Here is a 17810-nt window from a genome sequence, read left to right as displayed (position 1 = left end):
GTCACCTGTTGGCGCAGAGATCACGCAGACAAAAAAAAAAAAACAGCTAATATAGCAGTAACCAAGTGTATTCTACTTCGCTGCTGGTGTTTTTTGTCTGTTTGATCTCTGCGCCACCAGGTGACAGCACCATACAGGCCGCTCAGGTTTACGCCTCCGCCCCAACGCCCGGTCCGCCTGCGTTTACCCGAATACCGGACAAGCTAAACCTATCTGTGCGCGTGCGCAAAACGCTCATGCAAGAAGCGGAAGGCAGAACTCTGCTCTCGCTGCGCCACCGAGATGATGATAATGATGATGAACCTCTGATATTGAGCGTAGCGTTGACGTTAAGTGCACATTCGCTTCGTCCCTTTTTTTTCTTTCTTCTTTTTTACAGCCAAACGCACTGCACGTCCCTAGAGACGCTCGTAACATGGACACTCGAACCGCGCATGTGGCGTCCGCGGTACATTACGACAACGGCGACGCCGACGACATGAATGCGCCTTAAGCGTCCGTATAATTGCCACTGCAATAAAGACTCCAAGCAAGAGAACACTATTTCCAGACAAAGTAATCTAAATTTCGTATAAGAAACGAAACCCTGCATACGAAAAGCATGACATAAAGTTGCAAATACATACGTAGATATCAGGTATAAAGTCCACGCAGGACCCGTGATCAGTGGCTGTTCATGTCGAAATGTTGATTTGATAGCAAAGCGCATAAAAAAGTTGTCGCAGTTTCACCTGAAAGGCGAAGCATCAATTGCGATAGCAAATTTGTAGAGAGCTATACGGAGTAATGATAGTAGCTTTATCAGCTGTATAAACTTGGACATGCAGCAGCACCGGCAACACGCAGAACTGTTGTCGACGCCGTCGGCGTTTTGCCCGCGTTCGCTAAAAATGGTTGCTGTGTTGGTGACTGTTGCCGGAGCCTCTGATATAAATAGGCACTTGGTGCCGCAGCTAAACGTCGCCTCCATTCCCTCCCCCCCACGGCCTTTCGTGCGTCAGAAGAAGGCGCGTTTGCTCTACATATATGGTGATTGTAAAGGAGGAAAGAGACGCCTACTTCTGCAGCCCTTAAGGGAGCACGGCACAGAACGCGCGTTTGTTCGCCGTGCGTTCACTCCCCGTGAAAGCGCGCGTCCCTCGCGCCCTTTCACTCGCACATACAGCGTTCGGCGGCGCGCGGCGACGATTTCATCTCCATTGACGTCATACGGAACCTCACGGCGACGGCGACGGCGACGGCAGAAATCTGCTTTGGAGTGTCCATATATTTGCTATCGCAATAAAAGAAGTACTTGACTATATCATGTAGCATGGCGGCACTATTTGGAATTATACAGGCTGAAACGACAGGACTGAACGGAGTAATGATTTTGGCAACTTTCAAGACGACTCTTCCACGGTAATGACTTACTATCAGCACGGAATCGGGAAGATGGGATTATAGCTCTAAGCAGCGACCGAACACGACCAATATTACGAGGACTGTGGTAAGCAAGTCATCTGCAGCAAAATATGAACGTAGTGTTAAACGAGATTTTAGTGGACACGTAGGTAGGCGTTAGTGAAAGAAGTAGTCCTGTACAGTTACGCGTAATGTGCCGCACTTATGCTATGCACAACGAGGCATACCTGTTTCAACCTATACCATCCATTTACTGTACGTGGAGAACTAGAACGTGTATCTATCATTCGGTTAGCCGCATGGATAGACGTCAAGTGAACTCTCCGTTGCGGCGTTGTTATATACGTATTTTATTAGTCTCGTTGTCCGTTTAATTACTTATCTGTTTTATTTGGTTTATTATTGTAATTATTTTCCATCTCTTTTGCTGTATAGCACATAGAGGTGGAGCAGCCGAGGTACTCTCTACCTCTACACCGAAAGCCATGCATTACAGATAAGAACTGAGCTGAGAAAATCAACAAAAACTAAAGCTCTGATACACCACGGAACGCCTTGGCTGCCGGGCTTTACCACCACCTTGGCGGCAAAGCCGGGCAGCGGTTTCGTATAGGTGTTCCATAAATTAAGGTTTATAGCGCGTAGCGCCACAGCGATATATAACGCTAACGCAAGAAAGGCGAGCCAGGCGTATTAATGAGACGCCAACACAGAAGCGGTTGATGCAATGGCGGGTGTATATTACGAAATAACTGTACGTGGAATGGATTCATTGAACCGGGGTTACCATAATAAACCAGCGTACAATAAGGGGACATTTCTTAAGGACGCGTTGCTTCCAGATGGCGTATAAACCATGCCGGGTTCAAAGTCAGATAGGGTACAATAAGAGGACTGTGCTTAAGCGAGGTGCTTTTCCATGGCGTAAAGCATGCCGTCTTTATTTAAGCTCTCACGGGGTGTCGAGAGTCGAATTTTCGCTGAACGCATTTTTCTTACATGTATTCAGGTAACAATAAGCAGTAAAGATACGCTCTGAAGCGAAGTAGCCGTGTCGGAAAGCTGTCCTGATCTGGTCGCTTGTTTTCTTTATTTCGCTTTCTGTCACGATATACGATCCAACCGGTAATTAGCAGGTGACTTCGAAAAGCATAATTTATATGGTTTTCCATACCTGTAATTAGTGTCGTTGCGTACGGATTATGTGTGGCGGTGCACATTTTCCATAGGCCACTGCTTCCGTGGAAACAACTTGAACGCTCATCCTATATTAAGAAAAGTTTTCACATGTTAAGGAGACTAAATCCAATTCACGCTGATTTGATTCTTTTTTTCTTCTTTTTTTTCCTAGCATGCTATAATACTATGTTCTGTGATCAAAACGACGCACGGAATAGTTTTATTTCTTCTTTTTTTTTGTTTTGGAACTTTGACCAACGGCACAATTGTTTAAACGTGCAAATCCAGGACGATTTTGACTGATATGCGTCAGTAAGCTTAGTGATAATATCCATGGAGCCAAGAATTGCAAATACAGTGTGGTTTAGTAAGATAAGGTCTGTTAGCAGATATACCGTCGGCGGATCTGTTTGAGGCCAGGGTATTGTCCAGAAGAGGTGTTTAATGACAACGGTCGATGTTGAAACCGAACTTGTGTGGGCACGTATCCGCAAATGGCCAATGGAAATTAGGTCGAGGGATATTCTCTCTATACGACGAGCGATCAAGTGCTGACGCAAGAATGTGAGTTAAGAGTCACAAGAATGAAGTCTGCTGATTTTGTCCATCGTGCTTCTGCGTCATGCCACCAGAAAGTACGAGCGGTCCTGCTGGGCACCACGCAATGAACTGTTCGACTTCCAGCCTCAGAGATTCGCACTTCCCGCGTATTTAGACTTTCGCTTCGTCTAAATCTCTGCCAGGAAGCAAGAACGGTCGCGTGCCAACACGCGTCGGTCTTAAGCCAAGTCGACGACTCTATCGACGACTCCGTTTTGGGCGACTCATATATACTGTCTCTACGTCATTAGGCTTGGAGGTCCTTTCATCAAAGGGTCACCCTCGGGTTATGCTCAGGTACGAAAGTCTTTCCATCCTAAGCAAACAACTCTGCGAGCGACGTCTGCGCACGACAAACAAGAGAGTGAAGGCGCAGAGCACCGGTGCAGCCATGACGTGGCGTTGTATTGAACTACAGCACGCAAAATTACAATTGCGACGACGTGTTCTACTCAAATGCTGAAAGGCGTCGGGTGAAGAAATCACTAACGTATATTGATTAATTTCTTTCGGCGGGGACACCCATGGAACACAGCAACTTTCCTAATGCATGGCCTCCGAGATCGCGCGGTGCGAGCCCGCACGCGCCGCCATATTTTTGATGTTACTTCTAACAAATTGTGGTCGAACGAAGTACTGCGAGCTGTCGCTATCATTGCTCCTATACCGTGTTCCGGCATTCCGTGAATGGGAAATGTATAGCAGAAGGTCTAAAACATTTATTTACGTGAAAGCATTATATGTCCCATGAAGCGAAAAATGCGGCATCCGTTGTTATCATCGGATGGTACCAAAACCCACATGACCAACTGATGATGTATCTTTGCCGGCGCTGGACCTGCTGCGGCTCGCACTACGAAATTCCACGGTGAACAGCCACGGCGTCGGATGGACGCCGTGGCCCACTCCCAAAATTGGGTTAAGGTGAATTAAAGTGGATTAATGCGAATTAAGGTGGTTTAAGGTTGGTACAAATTAGAGCAAGGTGGACAACTTAGACAAGTCCTAATGGCCTCGCATTCAAATCACGTAAGAATACTTGAGTGACTGTCAATTCTTGCAATTTAGCAGTTACACGGACACTCGAGGCGTGTTTAACACCACCGCTGTCGGCGTGATGTCACGCTATCAACTGCGCATGCGCGACTCTGGCGCGAAGGTTCAGAAGGTCTCCAATGACGCGAGGGATGCGCAGTGCGTTTGGCTTCGAGAACAACTAAGCCAAGTGAACGCCGTTCACTTTCCGCTTAATCGGCTCGGTAGCGGAGCCAGAGCAGCGTCCCGCCTTCCGCTGCTGGTATGGACGCTGTGCGCATGCGCACTATAGCATTCCTACTTAGCATCTGTTTGCGTACACATGGTTTGTCAGGCACATACAGTAAACGTCAAGCCGAATCTCTTCAACCCTTAAACATCGGCAGGTTTGCGTCGGTATCATCCTGCGCGCCATCTAGATGATGATCATGATGACTTATTAGCATCTCCTTTGAAACGGGCCGGTAACAAATAGTCACCCAGCCTGCTCGAGTTAATCTGGTAAGCTATACATGGCTTTTCATTGTACCATTTTATTGCGATAGCAATTATATGGACACTCCAAGCGCATTTTTGCCGTCGTCGTCGCCGTTGCTGTGAGCTTCCCTATAAAGTCCAACGGCGATGAAATCGTCGCCGCGCGGCGTGCGCTGTGTGCGCGAGTGAAAGCGTACGAGGGCGAGCCGGCAATCGCGGCGCAATGTAGCGCACAAGAGGGAGGAAGGCAAGCCAGAAGCGCGCGGTCTTCTCTCGCGCGCGAGGCAAGGGGGCGAGGCGACGGAGAGGGAGGGTGCGTTCTGACCCGTCGGCTGCTACTCACAGCGCGGTCGTGCGGGCGCCGTATCTTGAAAGCGATCTGCGATGTGGGCGAAGTGCGGGCCCGCGCAGGCCTCATCTTCAAAGCGGCACTAGGCGCATGCACTAAGTGCATGCGCCTAGTGCCGGCAGCTTCGTATGCGCTGTGCTTTCCACGTTTAGTTCGCGTTGAAGCGAGACGAGAGACAGCGCGAATGTCAATTTGCCTGCTGCTGCTGGCACGCTTTCTCACTCCGGCCTTTTCACTGCGAGTTTCCGCGGTCATCGAGTGAGATGTGTTCGTGGTTACCTGTGCGCACGTGACACCGTGCTTGTCTATTTAGTTAGTATAGCGAATGTTTACAAGTTTATACCGCCCATTATAAGCTACTATCCTTGCTTCGTACAGCTCTCTGCTAATTTGCTATCGCAATCGATGCTTCGCCTTTCGGGCGAAACTACGACTTTTTTTAGTATACATCTCCTCGATCTTTTTTTATCTTCCTCAAAACTTCGCTATCTACCTTGTACCGAGGTGCCACGCCTTCAACACCCCCTGGCGGTGCTGCTCATCATGCCAGCGTTGTGAGACGCCTGGTAGCTGCCAGGTGCTGTTCCTTGTACGCAGCAGTAGTTGCCTCGCACGAACGTGTCGGCCCCGCGTACCATTACAACACATCCAGATGAGCTCGAGCGCGAGGCTATACCTTGATATAACCATCAGTGCTTCGGGCGAAGCTGGCCATTTTATCGCCAAGCCAACGTTTAATCGGATCTTCCACCACGCCGCCGTCACGCCTACATAGACACGCAAGTGTTTTCTCATCATAATCATCCTCAGTCTATTTGACACCTTCGTCGACACGTGATCGGAGCAACTTTTCACCGCACCTTGGCAGAAAATACCTTTGGAAATATGTAAACAAGTGATTCTCAAGTAATTCCTCATTGACTTAGGCAGCGCAAAATAACATAGACAGAGGTAAAGAAAACGCAGACACAACGCAGACTTTCGCAGTAAATTCGATGGCCTCCATCGGTTCCCTCCAACGAAAAGTTGTCATGCGCAGACGGGTGCGCAAGGGCGTCGCAGAAGGTCGGTGACTGGGCTAATGGCTCATTCGTTGACAGGCGACATCTGACCGCACCTGACCTTAGCCCAGACACTAAATGCCAAGTAAAGAAGCGTTCAAAATGTATACGAGTATTAAGCGTCGAGTCTGTCACTTTGTAACGCCCACAAGACAGGACGCACGATGCGTGCCCGACCGAGCGAGACATTCAGCGACCCGTTGATAAACAGCGAAGCCAAGCAAGTTGTTGTGACGCGCCTATCGGGCTTCCAACAAAAATAAAGTGATTTTTCTTGTCTCCCAAGGTCGGAGATCGAACTTTCTTCGAATTCTCAGCTATTATCCATGAGACATGCAAACGTGTAGCGCCTGTAAACCACACTGCCAATGACTCCTTCGTTGACACATGATGCCTGACTATACCAACTTTCGTCGACTCCACCCTAGGGGACAAAAAAAAAAAAAAAACATGTGTCATCAAAAGCAGGCATACAAGTGTTTTCAAACGTCAAATCGACACCCACTCAATTACTTTCACGACGGATACACGACCCTTGACCAAGACCAACTTTCAACGAACCCATTGACACAAGAGTAAACGTACGTACATATGTTAGAGTCACGCTTCCAGTCAACGACTCGACCAATGAATTGACATTGCAGACACGTCGCGCCTTACTTTCGTCAAAACACTAACTATACAGAAAGTAAACATGATTAGACACAGACACGCAAGTGTTGAGCGATAAGTCAAAGGCGCACTCTGTGACTCACACGACGAGCATACATTGCATACTTCGCTCAATTCAAACCAAACCCTTCCCCAAACAAGACATGCCCCATGGCACGCTCAAGCGTTTCGTGTGAATTCGGCTACACCAGGCTGACGCATGACACTACATCTGATATAGCTCAAAAAATTCTTTTTTTTTTCGTTTTTTTTTTTGGAGGGGGGGGGGGGGAATCTCTCTAGAGGTATATATTTCGTCGAATATTCAATTCCTTGATAAAGACCGACTAGAAAGAAGAAAAGATCACACACTCGTAAATGTCTAAGCTCCTCAGTCCAACGACACTCGATCAATGACTCCTTCGTCGAGACATGACGCGCCCGAACATATCAACTTTCGTCAAACCGATGACTAAAACGGCAAACGTGCGCGCACCCAGTCGTATATACGAGTGTTCGGCGATAAATCAACGGTTCACTCTGTGACTCTCGCGATGGACACACTACGCTTCGGCCAACTTACACCGAACCCTCGACCAAACAAGGCCACCACGAAGACAAGCTCGAGCGTTTCTCGCGAATTCAACGTCTCCATGCTGACGCACGACACTTCAGCGGACGCGATACAAAAAGGAAGCTCTTTGTGCTTGCGGTCTTTCATAGCAGGCTGACTTTCGCCCAACCCTCAGCTCTTTCATAATACAATCAAAAACAGAAAGTACGTAAGCACCGAGACACGTAAGTGCTTCTTTTCTTTTTTTTTCTTTTTTTTAAGTGTACCCCGTGTCCGACGACTCTCGACCAATGACTCTCCTTCTTCGCCGACACATGACGCGCAGGAGCGTATCAACTTTCGTCGAACACCTCTCCTCGATTACAGAAAGCGAACCCGCAAGTACGTGAAGTGTTTTGCGTTCGAAAGCTCGGCTCTCACGGAAAGCGTGCGACCGGCGCCCGTCAACTCGTGGTTCTCGGCCGAGGAACGCCCGTCGACGCCACCGCCGTCCCACGCAATGCGTCGACCTTGGTCCGCGTTCTCCCCCCCCCCCCCCCCCCCCTGCCTCCCATGTCTCCTCCGGTAACAAGTCCGCGAGCCGTCGCCACGGCTGCAGCAGGCAAGGGCGAACCGTAACAGGACCGTGGGCGAAAAACAAAACAAAAAACGAAAACAAAAGAAAGGCGGCACGCAACACAAACCCACAGACGCCGCCGCTGACGACTGGCCTATCCGAAACCCCCTCAACCTCTACCGTCCCCCTTTCCCTTCCTTCTCCGTCGGTATACACCTAGTATGCAGAGCAAATATGAGAACCCCGTGACGAAACTGTCGGAACGGACGAAAGTCTGGCGGAAAGAAGCCAGACCACTGTTCTTCTCCACGTATTTGTCTACGTGCACGGCCCAGACGTGTTTGTGCGGCCGCGTATTTCCCATCCTGTCGCTGAGCGCCCACATAGGCGCGCAAGTGTTAGCGATTAATTGGATCGTATACAAAGCGCAGAAAGACGAGATGGGTAGGAGATGACGCAAACATTGCGCTGACTTACAAAGAACGTATTGCAAGAAACCTGCAAGATTTCCTTCGTAATCCCTCGTTTCCCTGTATATTGCACGTTTGTCTAAATAAAGGGCAGTACCAGTCGGTGTTGAAATGGTTGACTAAGTGTAAAAGCTTCCCGTGTCGGGGCCTGTCTAAATGCTTTATTAACGCAGTCTTTCAACTCTCCTTTGTTAATACACCTTTCATAATTTTGTTTCACTTGGACTGACTGCTTAGCCGCGTACTATTCTTGTGTTCCCGCTATTTCTTTTATCATTTTTTGCGTCAGTAATTATTTTTCTTACGGTACCTCCTGACGCCCGATTCTCGGCCTATCTACCGTAGTGGGTGCGTGCAGCTGATGAAAATCTTGAAAATCATCATCATCGTATTGCGCGTATGATTTCATGACGAGAGCAATGGCTACGATTTTCACGTCACACGAGAAACGAACTGTGCTCGTACGCGCTGGTTGCAAAAGTGACTACGCCGTCACCAGCTTAGCCAGACCCGCTGCGGTGGCTTAGCGGCTATGGTGTTGAGCTGCTAAGCACGAGGTCGCGGGATCGAATCCCGGCCGCGGCGGCCACACAAAGCCTTACAACAGCGGCCTGGAAATTAGCTCGAGAGCAAACGCGGGAAAGACTGGAATACCACGATGATCCGGTATCGGTTCTTCTTTAGACAACGTGTACGTTCCCGTACAATTCGAGCGCAGGGAGAGGTCGTTCTTCTTGCCGCTTCCTCGAACGCTGGGGATACCTGTGACCGGTGGCCGACACCCTGTAACCGGAGTGTCTGACCCACGAGTTCGTTGAATCCTGCGCGAGACGCCAGGGCGGGATTCCGGAGGCATTTGGTTCCTCGAAGAGTGGGACGCCGCAAGTGGAAGCTTTCGCCACGGTTAATTGAGAAAAGGAAGACGCGAACTGAGATGAGTCACGGGGCATCGGGCGCGGAACCCGTGCGCGCGCACGCGCAGATGGGAGAGAGAGAAAGAGAGAACAGACAGACGAGAAGAAGCGCGTTACTGGCGCTGAGCCGTGCTCCCTCAAGGGCTGAGCTTTACTTTTATCACAACGAACCACTTAGTAAGAAGCGCGACCACTACCGACGCAACATTATGCGCAGAAAGATGGCCTTGTAAAAGAATTGAAGAGCAAGCCTGCAAGAGTGTCTTTCGGCTCGTAATAGTACTGAGTTGCTAGTGTCTGTCTGACTGGCGATGCTTCCATTCTTCCTTCAGTCAATCACATGTGTGTGTGAGTGTGTGTGCGTGTATGTATGTATGTATGTATGTATGTATGTATGTATGTATGTATGTATGTATGTATGTATGTATGTATGTATGTATGTATGTATGTATGTATGTATGTATGTATGTATGTATGTATGTATGTATGTGTGTGTGTACTCGCTTTCCTTGTCCTGTCAAATGTATATGTTTTCAAATCAATATATATATGCATGTGTGTACTTAACGTACGTATGTGCGTGTGTATGTGTGTGTGTGCGCGTGCTTCAACGACTGCCGTCTTTCCATTCAAAACCAGTACCGAAATCCGAGCACGTGTTCTGCATTTGCCACATCAACAACATCATCATCATCAAATGTCAAACGAACTACTCAGCGACCTGCAGGGAACGACCAATGGTTTTACTCCTATCTATGTAGAAGTTTCAAATAATGTACCTTAGACAGTCCGAACAGGAAGGAGCCCGACTGCTATCTGGCAATACATTTCGCGCGGCCAACTAATGTTTCAGTGACCCGCCGCGGTGGCTTAGCGGCTATTGTGTTGCGCTACTAAGCACAAGGTCACGAGATCGAATCCCGGCCGCGCCGGCCGCATTTCGATGGGGGGTTAAAATGCAACAACGCCCGTGTCCCGTGCATTGGGGGCACGTTAAAGATCCCCTGGTGGTCAAAATTAATCTGGTGTCCCCCACTACGGCATGCCTCGTAATCAAATCGGTGTTTTGGTACAAAAAAAACCCCAGAATTCAATTAAAGGAAACCTTGTCCGTGAATGCGTATCCGACGTAAGGTTACGTAAACTTGGAGGTTAACAAGGAAGCTCAAGAAAACGTTAAGGACCGCACAAAGAGCGATGGAACGAAAAATGTTAGGCCTAACAATAAGAGACAGGAAGAGAGCGGTGTAGTTCAGAGAGCAAATGGGCAGAGCCCATTTGCTTGGCATTAATTTGTAATTGGCATTAAGAGAAAGAAATGGAGCTGGGCCCGCAAGCCATGTAATCCGCAGGATGGATAACCGGTGGACCATTAGAGTTACAGAATGGGTACAAAGAGAAGGGAAGTGTAGTCGAGGACGACAGAAAATCAGGTGGGGTGATGAAATTAGGAAAATTGCAGGCGCAAGTTGGAATCAGCTAGCGCACGACAGAGGTAATTGGAGATCGCAGGGAGATGCCTTCGTCCTGCAGTGAATATAAAGATAGGCTGATGATGATGATTCAATTGCATCTCAACAGACATTCTATTGAAGGAATCAGCAAATGAACAGTAACACAACAGTAGCATCTTCAAAAACGAGCATCGCGAAACAGACGACCAACAGCGTCCGTCGCAGTTCGGCGTCTGTTCTGTGCTGTTCGTTTTCGAAGATTTTTAACCTGCAAACTCGCCTAGCTTGCTGTTTGTTTGATACAACGGTACCTCAGTAATGATTTCTGTAAGGACAGGGTATACTAGTAGTACTGGGAGACGCACCACCGGGCTCTGGTTCCGCTCCCGCCGTCCCCGGTGAGATGCTCCGGGTCCGAGGCCGATAAAGGCCGCGCTAATTAATACGGATGGCTGGCCGGTCGACTTGGGGGGAGGACGCCGCCGCGCGCCCGCCGGAAATGGAGCCGCCGGCGAGCGCCGTAGGCCCGACCCTGGGCTCGCGTGGCGGCAATGAACGAGGACAGATGTGGCCGCCGTCAAAGCATTATATAGCGTCCCCGACGCCGTTGATCAGTTGACACGTCCTGATTGCACTCTCTGTCACGTGTCCTCCTGTCTGGCTGTGGCCCCCCCCGCCCCCATTTTAGTGCCCGCTCGCCTCCTCTATACACTGGAGGTAAAAGGACCAGTGCGGGGTGACCTGATTGCAGGCTCCTTCGATGGCCTCGGTTCAGCTTTCCCGCAATTAATCTTTCTTTTATTGGTGCAGCCAATTTAGGGGACGTTCGTCGGAGGATAGCTCAATGGGGCCATGGCCTCGTGTAATCTATCTATCTATCTATCTATCTATCTATCTATCTATCTATCTATCTATCTATCTATCTATCTATCTATCTATCTATCTATCTATCTATCTATCTATCTATCTATCTATCTAGCTATCTATCTATCTATCTATCTATCTATCTATCTATCTATCTATCTATCTATCTATCTATCTATCTATCTATCTATCTATCTATCTATCTATCTATCTATCTAATGTCAAATGGCGTGCTCCGAAAACACTGCGTTACCGAGTCTTGCCCAATTGAAAAATGAGAACTGGTGAAGTGGGCTTCACCACGCACAGCGTCTTATTGCAAAGAAGCCAGCCTTGACGTATGCCCTTTTCTCTCGGCGAGCTACGCACGCAGCCACACAGCAGCAGCGCAGCAGCAGCAGCAGCAGCAGCATGCAGCACAGCAGCACAGCGCAGCAGCAGTCAGCATAGCACAGCAGCACACAGCATCATCATCAGCAGCACAGCAGCTCAGCAGCAGCAGCCAGCAGCAGCAGCAGCAGCAGCTCAGCGCAGCAGCAGCGCAGCGCACAGCAGGCAGCAGCAGTCAGCATCACATCAGCAGCATTCCGCAGGCAGCATCAGCAGCAGCATCATCAGCATCAGCGCAGCAGCAGCCAGCATCAGCAGGCAGCACAGTCAGAGCGCAATCAGCGATCAGCAGCAGCAGCACATCAGGCAAGCAGCAGCACACATCAGCAGCAGCAGCAGCATCAGCATCAGCAGCAGCAGCAGCAGCAGCATCATCTCAGCAGCCGCATCAGCAGCATCAGCATCATCAGCCATCATCAGCATCCTCAGCAAGCAGCAGCACAGCATCAAGCAGGCAGCAGCACAGCAGCAGCAACGCAGCAGCAGCAGCAGAGCCACAGCAGCAGCAGCAGCAGCAGCAGCAGCAGCAGCAGCAGCAGCAGCAGCAGCAGCAGCAGCAGCAGCAGCAGCAGCAGCAGCAGCAGCAGCAGCAGCAGCAGCAGCAGCAGCAGCAGCAGCAGCAGCAGCAGCAGCAGCAGCAGCAGCAGCAGCAGCAGCAGCAGCAGCAGCAGCAGCAGCAGCAGCAGCAGCAGCAGCAGCAGCAGCAGCAGCAGCAGCAGCAGCAGCAGCAGCAGCAGCAGCAGCAGCAGCAGCAGCAGCAGCAGCAGCAGCAGCAGCAGCAGCAGCAGCAGCAGCAGCAGCAGCAGCAGCAGCAGCAGCAGCAGCAGCAGCAGCAGCAGCAGCAGCAGCAGCAGCAGCAGCAGCAGCAGCAGCAGCAGCAGCAGCAGCAGCAGCAGCAGCAGCAGCAGCAGCAGCAGCAGCAGCAGCAGCAGCAGCAGCAGCAGCAGCAGCAGCAGCAGCAGCAGCAGCAGCAGCAGCAGCAGCAGCAGCAGCAGCAGCAGCAGCAGCAGCAGCAGCAGCAGCAGCAGCAGCAGCAGCAGCAGCAGCAGCAGCAGCAGCAGCAGCAGCAGCAGCAGCAGCAGCAGCAGCAGCAGCAGCAGCAGCAGCAGCAGCAGCAGCAGCAGCAGCAGCAGCAGCAGCAGCAGCAGCAGCAGCAGCAGCAGCAGCAGCAGCAGCAGCAGCAGCAGCAGCAGCAGCAGCAGCAGCAGCAGCAGCAGCAGCAGCAGCAGCAGCAGCAGCAGCAGCAGCAGCAGCAGCAGCAGCAGCAGCAGCAGCAGCAGCAGCAGCAGCAGCAGCAGCAGCAGCAGCAGCAGCAGCAGCAGCAGCAGCAGCAGCAGCAGCAGCAGCAGCAGCAGCAGCAGCAGCAGCAGCAGCAGCAGCAGCAGCAGCAGCAGCAGCAGCAGCAGCAGCAGCAGCAGCAGCAGCAGCAGCAGCAGCAGCAGCAGCAGCAGCAGCAGCAGCAGCAGCAGCAGCAGCAGCAGCAGCAGCAGCAGCAGCAGCAGCTGCTGCTGCTGCTGCTGCTGCTGCTGCTGCTGCTGCTGCTGCTGCTGCTGGTTGGTGTGCCATGGTGGTTGGTGTGCCATGGTGGTGGTGCTGCTGCTGCTGCTGCTGCTGCTGATAATAATAATAATAATAATAATAATAATAATAATAATAATAATAATAATAATAATAATAATAATAATAATAATAATAATAATAATGGGTATGGCAGGGGATTCGTTAGAAATCGAATCGCACAAGATCCTTAGCATTCTTGCAGACTATAGGAGATGAGACAGAAACGCGTAAAGTAGGCCAACTATCATAACACTATACGATTAAACTCCACGAGCACCCGTGTCCGTATAGTTAATGTGCATGCCATAAGGTGGTGATATTCAACATCTTCACTGCATGCACCCACGTTCATTGTCTTAGCTTTACTTCAATAGTCTAGTGTGGTGATCCAGACGCTCGTGAGCGTTTATGTACCCTTCGTTGTGGGCTTGTGCGTGTGCCTGTAAGTGCGCGGTTGCTTCCGCATGTGTGTTCGTGCACGTGTGCGAGTCTCTATCGTTGTCCGTGCGTGCGTGCGTGCGTGCGTGCATTCGCCGTTAGAGACAGGTGTCCCACTAACAGGAAGGACACGGTGACACAGGTCATTATACTCGTCCTAGTTAAGACGAGGCAAAGAAACACTAGAAGTTAACGTTTATTTTTTCACCGAAATGTGCAAAGTACACTGAGAATAAGGATATTTAATTAAATAAAAAATATCTTCCGGGAACGTTTTTCAGCGATAGATGGCCAACGCTTCGAAGAACACTGGAAGCGAGCCTCTTCGCCCCATTCACCTATGGCTTCGTTCAACAAACAGCTCAACTTCTTCTTCCTCGTCCTCTACTCCGGCTCTAATCCAACAAATGATGCTTGCTGCCTGTCATTCAGTGTTGCCCGGACGTATTTAGCCAGACACTTGCTACTTGAAGCCGAAACTCGGCAACAACAAAAATCTATTCCGGTCTGTTGCCAGTAGGCAGCAGTCGTCTGTAAAGTCGATAGTTGAGCAAGTTATGCGTTCATGCCGTCGGCAAAGGGTTAGGGATGACGGAGGTGCTTCTTCAGCTAGTAGAGTGTCGTACAAAAGAATTACTACGGGTACCCCTCTGGTGCTATACTATCTACGAAAGCTACAAGTAAGGCGGCTGAGCCAGCCTAGAAATTACGGTTTAGTACGTGGATACGCCCAAAGTTCACCCTTCTGGTCTCAAAAAGGCTTTGTAACAACCGACATCGATCCCTTCCTACAAAATAATGCTTCATAACGCAAAGTTTCGTTATGATTACTCTTGTGCGCCTTCGTGCGTCTAGAAAACAAAAAAGAATGTGATTGCTTGCAAACTGAGAAATATAAAGCGTAGTAAGCAAGGCACAATTAGCGCGAAGATTAGACAAATACATGCACTACCCAACATTACCGTTGTAGCTGATGGATTCCAGCGCAGAATTCTCTTCAGCAATTTCGGTAGGAAACTTTATGAAAACATTCGAAATGCCGAGCAGGCAGCCCGAACTACTTGCTTCTCTACTGGACTTGCGCAGCTTATCAAAATTCTGTCTCCTCTTATTCGCATGTTCCTCCACACGGCTGTATAGGTGTGTATTATAAAGGAATCATATTCTCCCAGCGCATGACGTCATTCCACACGCGCGTCTTATATGTGGCGATCTATTTCTGATCCTGGGAGATGCTAGCTCGCTCGAATCTCGAATGCGGCGAACGAGAGCAGAAGAAGTGAGGATCGGGCCATTGCGTAATCACTTCCGTGAACTTTGAGGGATGGCTTTGATCCTCCTGACCCACATTGTTTCTTCGGCTATTCTTGACTGCCGAAAAGACGCAGCGGAATTCTTGCTTTTGCGCGTTGTCGCGCCGCGAGTGCCGTTGGCGCCCGAGTTGCCTTAGCACAGCCGCAGTTTCGCCGCAGTTTCGCCGCAGTTTCGCCGCAGTTTCGCCCGAAAGGCGAAGCCTCGATTGCGATAGGAAATTAGCAGATAGCCATACGAAGTAAGGATAGTAGCTTTATCGGCCGTGTAAACTTGTAAACATTCGCTTACTAACTAAAGTAACAAGCATGGTGTCACGCGCGCACAGCCGAACATGAACACATATCACACTGAATAACCGCGGACACTCGCTGTCAAAACGCTGGCGTCAGGACGCGCGGCGGCAGCAGCAGCAAGCGAAGTGACCTTCGTGCTGCCTCTCGCTAAGGTGAACTGAGCGTCGAGAGCACACCACACGCAGAGCTAAGAGCAGTCGGTCCGACTAGACTGTACCCCCAAAGCAGATCGCTTCCAAGATAAAGCCCGCGCGACTGCGCGCGGCCGAAGTAACCCCCCCCCCCCTCCCCCGGTGGCATGCGCGCGACAGAAGACGGCGCGCTTCCTCCCCGCTCTCCTCCCTTGGGCGCGCCAGATTGAGCCGCGATCGTCGGCTGAATCGCGCATACAGCATACAATCGATCGCCGCTTTCACTCGCACATACAGCATACACGGCACGCGGCGACGGTGTTATCGCCCTTGGACTTTGTACGGAACGTCACAGCGACGGCGGCAGAGACGACGATGGCAAAAATGCACCTGGAGTGTCCATATAATTGCTATCGCATTAAACCGAAGGTCGCTTTCTTCATTGTTTGCCGCGCGAATTTTACATTCCAATGGAGTCCCGAAGATAAAAGCGCCTGTGTACATTACCCGCCACGGTAGCTCAGTTAGCTAAGGCGTTACGCTGCTGAGCACGATATCGCGGGATCGAATCCCGGCCGCGGCGGCCGCATTTCGATGGAGGCGAAATGCAAAAACGCCCGTGTGCTTGCGTTGTAATGCACGTTAAAGAACCCCAGGTGGTCGGAATTAATCCGGAGCCCTCCACTACGGCGTGCCTCATAATGAGAACTGGTTTTGACACGTAAAACCCCAGATAGAAGAAGAACATGATATATTGGATGCAGATTAAAGAACCGCCCCACTGAGGTCCTAATGAAACCTAATTATTCCACTCTGCAGATCAGCCTAAAACGTAGGAAACTCCTTGCAAGTGTATGCAATGTTCGTATGTCAAACAACGCAAAACTTTCAATCCATCATACACACACACACCCGCCCAACTCACCACCCGACCTCTCACTCACTCACTACTCATTAATCAACCAATCAATCAGTGAGTCAGTCAAGATGCCAGTTCAGTGGACTCTCGAAGAAAGGCGTTCTCAAACACCACGACGAACACCGCTCAAGCTTCACGCCCTTACGTTTCTCCTTGCAGCGTCAGTTGGCATTGAACGAGCGGGGCAAACATTCCAGACCGACAAGCCGTGAAGACCCGCGACAACATTAACGCGATCCTTCCGACGCGAGCCGTATTTGCATGTATGCCGTCGATATGACGCGTTCACGCCCCCGCCAGCAAACCGGACAAGAACGCCGCGCGCGGAACGTCACTTACATCTAATTGAACCGCGCGGACGACGGCATATGACCAAGGACGATGTCCTCGCTCCGAGAAACGAAAGTTGTCTTTCACGGACACCCTTCCTTGTCTCAGCGGCGGTGGTTATGAGGTTACCGCGATTTCCCGAAGGACTGACGACCCCTCCCCCTTTCCCTCTCCATCAGGCCCTCGCTTCCGACATCGATGACGTCATCTGCGACCGATCCCTCTAGCTGGCGTCGACCTCCGGCAGAGTTGGCTCGTCGTCGCAAGAGAATTGCGTGAGCGCGCTCGGCGCGCGCACGTATCGCCACGCACAGCGCTAGCAGAGGTCGCGTACATACCGTATAGATGCGCACACAGCAGGCAGAGAAAATAAACTGCGTTAGGATAGAAAACTGAGCGAGTTGGCAAGAGTTGATGGTGAATGACGAGTTGAGTGGGAGTCAGCGCCTGTCCTGGGTGCATTTTCTGCTTCGTCCTTCGTCCTAACTGTGAGCGCTGCACAGAACTTTACCATGAGTGGCAGAGGGGTTAAACCGATTTACTATACTCCGAACTGGAGACTGGGAAAGTGCAGAAAAGATGAGGAAATAAAGTCACAGGCCTGCGCGGCACACGCAGCACAGTCACAGCATAAGCTGGAGGGGCGCCTCCATATAGGAGCTCCATTTTCGGCAGCACACACTAGAGGGTTCGTGCCTTGAGAGGAAGCGCCATAGCGCGTACCGAAGAGCAAACATAGGTATCGAGACTACGCGGCGCACCTGTCACATCCCTTCCCCCGTGGCACGATACGATGTTGTTGGTCATGATGACGACCATCATTTATTTGCGTCCCCTTTGAAACGAG

The 17810-nt window shown here is 50.6% G+C and overlaps 1 pseudogene; it reads left to right on the top strand.

Moving 5' to 3' along the window:
• LOC119431534 (putative uncharacterized protein DDB_G0271606) overlaps nucleotides 1-17190 on the top strand; it is a 95116-nt pseudogene extending 77926 nt beyond the window's left edge.
• The last annotated feature ends 620 nt before the right edge of the window (nucleotides 17191-17810 follow it).

The sequence above is a fragment of the Dermacentor silvarum genome, chromosome 10, assembly GCF_013339745.2.
Source record: "Dermacentor silvarum isolate Dsil-2018 chromosome 10, BIME_Dsil_1.4, whole genome shotgun sequence".
Taxonomy (NCBI): Eukaryota; Metazoa; Arthropoda; class Arachnida; order Ixodida; family Ixodidae; genus Dermacentor; species Dermacentor silvarum.
The sequence above is the reverse complement of the archived record's forward strand: the minus strand, read 5'-3'. Positions and strand labels throughout refer to the sequence as shown.